Source organism: Pan troglodytes, chromosome 9, assembly GCF_028858775.2.
Source record: "Pan troglodytes isolate AG18354 chromosome 9, NHGRI_mPanTro3-v2.0_pri, whole genome shotgun sequence".
Lineage (NCBI taxonomy): Eukaryota > Metazoa > Chordata > Mammalia > Primates > Hominidae > Pan > Pan troglodytes.
Genome location: NC_072407.2, coordinates 104,860,357 through 104,868,082, shown reverse-complemented (window position 1 = coordinate 104,868,082; position 7,726 = coordinate 104,860,357).

The following is a 7,726-nucleotide window of genomic DNA, read 5'->3' as shown; positions in this document are numbered from 1 at the left end:
CACATACACCCACCCAAGACTAAACCAGGAAGAAGTCGAATCCCTGAATAGATGAATAACAAGCTCTGAAATTGAGGCAGTAATTAATAGCCTACCAACCATAAAAAGCCCAGGATCAGACAAATTCACAGACGGATTCTACCAGAGGTACAAAAAGGAGCTGGTACCATTCCTTCTGAAACTATTTCAATAGAAAAGGAGGGACTCCTCCCTAACTCATTTTATGAGATCAGCATCACTCTGATACCAAAACCTGGCAGAGACACAACAAAAAAAGAAAATTTTAGGCCAATATCCATGATGAACATCGATGCAAAAATCCTCAATAAAATACTGGCAAACCAAATCCAGCAGCACATTAAAAACCTTATCCACAATGATCAAGTCAGCTTCATCCCTGGGATGCAAGGCTGGTTCAACATACGCAAATCAATAAATGTAATCCATCACATAAACAGAACCAATGGCAAAAACCACATGATTATTTCAATAGATGCAGAGAAGACTTTTGATAAAATTCAACACCCTTTCATGCTAAAAACACTAAATAAAGTAGGTATTGATGGAACGTATCTCAAAATAATAAGAGCTATTTATGACAAACCCACAGCCAATATAATACTGAATGGGCAAAAGCTGGAAGCATTCCCTTTGAAAACCAGCACAAGACAAAGGATACACTCTCTCACCAGTCCTATTCAACATAGTGTTGAAAGTTATTGCAGGGCAATATTGAAAGATAGCAGGGCAATCATGCAAGAGAAAGAAATAAAGCATATTCAAATAGAAAGAGAGGAAGTCAAATTGTCTGTTTGCAGATGACGTGATTGTGTATTTAGAAAACCCATCATCTCAGCCCAAAAACTCCTTAAGCTGATAAGAAACTTCAGCAAAGTTTCAGGATACAAAATCAGTGTGCAAAAATCAGGAGCATTCCTATACACCAATAATAGACAAACAGAGAGCCAAATCATGAGTGAACACCTGTTCACAATTGCTACAAAGAGAATAAAATACCTAGGAATCCAACTTACAAGGGATGTGAAGGACCTCTTCAAGGAGAACTACAAACCACTGCTCAAGGAAATGAGAGGACACAAACAAATGAAAAAACATTCCATGCTCATGGATAAGAAGAATCAATATCACGAAAATGGCCATACTGCCCAAAGTAATATATAGATTCAATGCCATCCCCATCAAGCTACCATTGACTTTCTCAACAGAATTAGAAAAAAACTACTTTAAATTTCATATGGAACCAAAAATAGCCAAGACAATCCTAAGCAAAAAGAACAAAGCTAGAGGAATCACGTTACCTGACTTCAAACTATACTACAAGGTTACAGTAACCAAAACAGCTTGGTACTGATACCAAAACAGATGTATAGGCCAATGGAACAGAACAGAGGCCTCAGAAGTAACATCACACATCTACAACCATCTGATCTTTGACAAACCTGACAAAAACAAGCAATGGGAAAAGAATTCCCTATTTAATAAATGATGTTGGGAAAACTGGCTAGCCATATGCAGAAAACTGAAACTAGACCCCTTCCTTCACCTTATACAAAAATTAACTCAAGATGGATTAAAGACTTAAATAAAAGACCTAAAACCATAAAAAAACCCTAGACCTAGGCAATACCATTCAGGACACAGGCATGGACAAAGACTTCATGACTAAAACACCAAAAGCAATGGCAACAAAAGCCAAAATTGACAAACAGGATCTAATTAAAGCGCCACTGCACAGCTAAAGAAACTATCATTAGAGTGAAAAGGCAACCTACAGAATGGGAGAAAGTTTTTGCAGTCTATCCATCTGACAAAGGGCTAATATCCAGCATCTACAAGGAACTTAAATTTACAAGAAAAAAAAACCCCATCAAAAAGTGGGCAAAGGATATGAATAGACATTTCTCAAAAGAAGACATTAATGTGGCCAATAAACATATGAAAAAAAGCTCGTCATCATTGGTCATTATAGAAATGCAAATCAAAACCACAATGAGATACCATCTCACACCAGTTGGAATGGCAATCATTACAAAGTCAGGAAACAACAGATGCTGGAGAGGATGTGGAGAAATAGGAACACTTTTACACTGTTGGTGGGAGTGTAAATTAGTTCAACCATTGTGGAAGACAGTGTGGCAATTCCTCAGGGTTCCAGAACCTGAAATACCATTTGACCCAGCAATCCCATTGCTGGGTATATACCCAAAGGATTATAAATCATTCTGCTATAAAGACACATGCACACGTATGTATATTGCAGCGCATTCACAATAGCAAAGACTTGGAACCAACCCAAATGCCCATCAATGATAGACTAGATAAAGAAAATGTGACACATATACACCATGGAATACTATGCAGTCATAAAAAAGAATGAGTTCATGTCCTTTGCAGGGATATGGATGAAGCTGGAAACCACCATTTTCCATAGACTAACACAGGAACAGAAAACCAAACACCTCATGCTCTCATTCATAAGTGGGAATTGAACAATGAGAACATATCAGCACAGGGAGGGGGACATCACACACCAGGGCCTGTCGGGGAGTTGGGGGCAAGGGAAGGGATAACATTAGGAGAAATATCTAATGTAGATGACGGGTTGATGGGTACAGCAAACCACCATGGCACATGTATACCTATGTAACAAACCTGCATGTTCTGCACATGTATCTTAGAACTTAAAGTATAATTAGAAAGGTAGAAAGAAGGAAGAAAGGAAGGGAGGAAAGAAAGAAGGAAAGAAGAAAGAGAGAAAGAAAGAGAGAGAAAGAGAGAGAGAGGGAGAGAGGGAGGGAAAAGAAAAGAGAAAAGAAAAGAAAGGCCTACAATCTGTTATTCACGTTCAGACTACCCAAGATGTGTCTAGAAATTAGTCATGTACCTGGCTGAATTGCAACAGTTGAATGCTCTGCCCCACCCAGATGGTAACAGGAATGATAGTGTTCTGAGTGGTGAGAAATGAGTTAGAGACCAGTGAGGAAAGCTGGTGGAGGGTTCTAAGAAATCTAATTCCACTTGCCCAGTGCCTCCCTTCAAAGTGCTTCTCATTAATGGATTCCATCAGATTCCTCTGGTTCTTTAAAATAATCCTCCCTTTAATTCAGTTTGGCATTCCAACCAAATGGAAGGATTGCCTTCCAATCAAATGGTTCCTGATGAAAATGATCACACTGTTCTCCTATTTGTCTTGCACTTGAAGACCCAGCTCAGGGGTTACCATCTTTGGGGACATTCTGAGACCTTGCCAACTCTGCCTACTGGCTGTGTTCATTCCTCCTCTTATGTGCCTCCATTCACACACATCCCACTGTAGCTGTCCACTCGAATGCACCCCACATGGGCACATTGGACGATGCCCAGCATCAAGCCCCTGACTTAGTCAATGCTTATTAAACTTTTGTTGAATGAATGAATAAGTTTGGCAAGGCAGCAATGCTTGATCCTGGGTGTGAAGAAGTAGTAGGAGTCTATCAGGCCAAGTGTGAAGAGGAAAGGAAGAGCATAGGCAATGGCATTAAGATATGAGAGAACATGTCATATCTAGGAAATTACAGGGTTTGACTATAGTAGGAAAGATGGTCTTTTCTGAGTTATAGTGTAGAGGGAAGAATATGAAGTAATTTTCTAATTATGAACATTAAATTTCTTTAAATAAATGTAACAATTGTGAAAATTATCCTCAAAGCCCATTAATCAATTAATTCAGTCAGTGAATAATTATTCAGTTGCAGCAGCAAATCTATTTTGAAAGTAGCCAGGCTATCAACAAAAAATTAAACTGTTAACATACTTGGCTAATTTACCCTGCACAAAAAGTAAATGTCTAAAGCATTTCTGAAATAGATTAAAGGTGCTTCATAAAGGGGCAAAAAATATATGGCTATAAACACCCTGGCCTTTCAAGAATTTACCAAAGAGAGGTACGTGAGGATCCACATAAGTCACATAATCCCTGTAGGTCAGTAGAAAAAAGAGCTGCTCTGGGGAAGATTCCACCCTGGGGTATAGTCCTCATAAGTGACAGATCACAGCATAACAGGAAGCTGATTCTTAATATAACTATATTCATCAAGAATCCTCATGATTAAGGGAACATTTTCACTTTCCTAATATAAAACTAAAGGTGGGAATTATGATGCATGACTTCCTGGCCATGATTTATGCAACTAAGGAATCTGCTGCCTTTGCATTTATTCTTAGAATCACATTTAGCTCATGCCAATGAAAGTGATGATGATAATATAACACTTTATCATATGGCTGCCTCTCAGGCAAGATTCCAAAATTATTAAAGAAGGTAACTCATTGTGTTTCTTCATGATGTACATTTAATGGAAAATTATATTCCAATGGACTTGTTTTACCTCATTGCATTATAACAATTTCCTCAAGAATCATACTTAATTTACATCCTAGAAAATCATTTAGTATAAATATTTAGTATGTTGAAATATTCTAATCAAGACACTTGAGCCATAGTTCCAAAAGTTTTGCTCCCAATGAAATAAAAACAAATGAAAATTTAGGGGCTCAATTTCCTCATCTGCAATGTAAGAGTAATAAAGTAGGTGATTTTAGGTGTCTTTCCACTCTAAGAGAAATTAATATTTATTGAGCTGCTATTATGTGACAAGCATGATGTACGTTGCATTTGGGGATTTAATTATCCTCAAAACTGTCATGGTGGATATTAATGTTATTATTTCCACTGTATAGGTGAGAAAACAGTATTAGAGAGGTTAACATACCCAAGAATGTAAGTCTCAAAAGTTGCAAACTCAGTTTTTGAATCCAAATCTGCCTTACACAAAAATCAGTTTTTTTTTCCACACAAGAATGCTGTTTCCAGTTCTATATTCTGTTTCTGTGTACATCTGGTAATTCAACATTTGTAATCAAGCTGCTTGGAGTACTAGTGAATGGGAGTATATAGAATTTGTAATACATGTATACAGGTAGTATTTTGATTAATATTCTAGAGACAAATTTCTTTTTTTAGTTCAAGAAAATGCCATAGACTAAGGAAATGAGTTATATGTCTGTGAATTCCTGTTTACCTTTTATTGCTGTGTAGTACCTGATCATGGGAAACAGTCTTAAAGGTCAGAAGGTAGTAAAAACAACATATGTAGTCATTCAATTTGCAAAGTACTTATCAGTTCAATTACATCATAAATAAATCGTGTAAGCATTATTATTTCCTTTTTGCAGATAACACCCAAGATTGCTCTGCTGTGATTCAAACCTGTATCATTTAATTCCAAATTCTGCACTTTGTCTATCACATCCTTTGGAGAATACTTGAAATATACATCCCCTACACATCCCCCTTCCACATACGAGATAACTATCTTCACTTACTACAACTAAAGAGCACTGAGATTGGAACGTGCATTGACTTTGGAATGAGCCCTGGGTTTAAATTTCCATTCTGCCACCTACTGGAGTTTTGGAGAAGACAACGTATGAGTTTCCATTTTTCCTCACTCACACACTCTAAGGATCCAGATCTGCGGGATCCTGCCACCCTAGGCCCACCTCACAACTACCCCAGGAGTTTCCAAGGACCTAGAAGTAGAGCATGGGTCTTTATGCCTGGTGGAAACAGCCCAGATGTCTCTCTTTCCAGTTTAAGGAAACCTCTCCCTCTCTCATGCCTCCCTGAAACCTTTTTCCTTTCCCCTCTTAGTTGAAGACATCTGACAACCTCTTCCTATGAGCTCAGGCTTTTCCAAAAGTTGGAAAGAGATATTGCCTTCATGTAGGTTTCAACTGAAGTCCTGAAGACACCTCTGAGACTAGGAGATACACAGTTCTTGGCAAAGTCAGGGAAAAATATAGAGGAAAATATAATTTTATATCTCAATATATTATCCTATGACATACTCTGTCTATAGAATTATATGTATATATTATTTTGCTGGGACTGTGTTAAATACACCTATGTATGTATAGTTACATAGACGGGTATATTTACAGATATTGAGTCATAAAGATCCAAGTGTGTGTAGGTAAAATATGTAACATGCACTGGTACCTTTTTATAGAAAGACTGCGCTAACCTTCCATGTAAATAGTATGTAGATTTGCTCTTACAACGTAGAGAGCAGGGCGCTAGAAGAGCTCAGTAACAGAAGACACTGGGGGACCTGATGGGGGCTTATGACCTCAAGCTGAGCCTTAAAGCCATGGAAGAAAACAAACAGAAGCTCTAGTTGTGTAGCTTTTAAGAGTTTTCTGAGGGGTTCTGGCTATAATCCTCAGAGAAGACTTCTATAAAAACTATTTTGTCCCATGCATTCTATCTATATACATTCTTCTACACCACCATAGGCATTCTACTTTTGAAAGCTGTGTGGCCTGGAAACCTAGTTTTCTTTCCCAAGACCACAGAGGAGAACTAGGCTGTGCCTAAAGATAGGGCACTGTCTTTTATCAGCTTCGCTGCAGAACGCACAGAGTCTAGTTGCAGGGTGATAGGCTGAGGCTATCTCTGCATTTTACCTGAAATTGAATTTAGTTGAGAAAGCACACACAAAAATAAAAATAATAAATCTAACTCTTATTTAGCATGTATTCTGCTATTCTGTGTCAGAAACTCTTTTCATTGCATGTGATTTAAATGGGAAATAATACATTTATATTACCCTAACTTCAAGGACCACTAATATGAAACAGGGAAGCAGAAGTTGATTTCCTTTTCAATTGATCTCTAGGATTAAATTTTTTTATGAGACAATTTGGAGAGTAGGTCATTTGGTCTCCTTTCTGAAATAGAACGAATCTCCAAAATTCTCCACAATGCAGTATGTGATTCTGAAACTGACTAGTTGCATGTCCTCAGCCTTAAGCCAAATCCCAACAAATACCTACTCATGTTTTGGTGTATAAAATGGCTTAAGAATCATTCACTTTTATCAGCTCCCCAAGACCCAACAAAGGACCCTCGCAGGCAGGGCTTATTGAAATAGTCCAGACAGCTGTCTAACCACACAAATCCTTTAAGTCCCTCTCCACTTACCTCTCCAAGAATGCCCAACAGATATTAGTTATGCCAATATGACAAGATCCATTATCAGTAGTAAGAAGTGCCAGAACTTAAAGAGTAGTAAAAAAGGACTTTGATTAAATTTGTATTTCTGGATAAATTGCCTAGAAAGCACACACTTGCATTTTGAATCTTATTTTCCCTGTCTTTCATAATATTTTTAGAGATATATACCACATAAACATTCATTGGCATAATAGGAATTACACCTAAGATTTTAACAGCTACTTGAAGAAATAATAATTTATGCAATAATTAGGCTGCATCCACTTCATGAGCAAATTAACTTCTAAGAGCTAAATTGGTGTCTGATTATTTTTGCAATTTCTAGCCTTGTAGATCAGACGTGCTTACTAAGTGGGAGTGAGTTCAGTCTACTTGCTTTCAATTTGTTCATACAAAAGTCTAGGGGATACTTAAACTAACATGTTGTCCACATACACTGAGACAGTCTGATAAATATATTTTCTTTGAGAGTTCACTGTGGTTTCTTGGGTTTAACCATGTATTAGTCTGTTCTCACGCTGCTAATAAAGACATACCTGAGACCAGGTAATTTAAAAAGGAAAGAGATTTAATTGATTCATGGTTCCACATGGCTGGGGAGGCCTCACAATCCTGGCAGAAGGCGAAGGAGGAGCAAAGTCAGGGTCT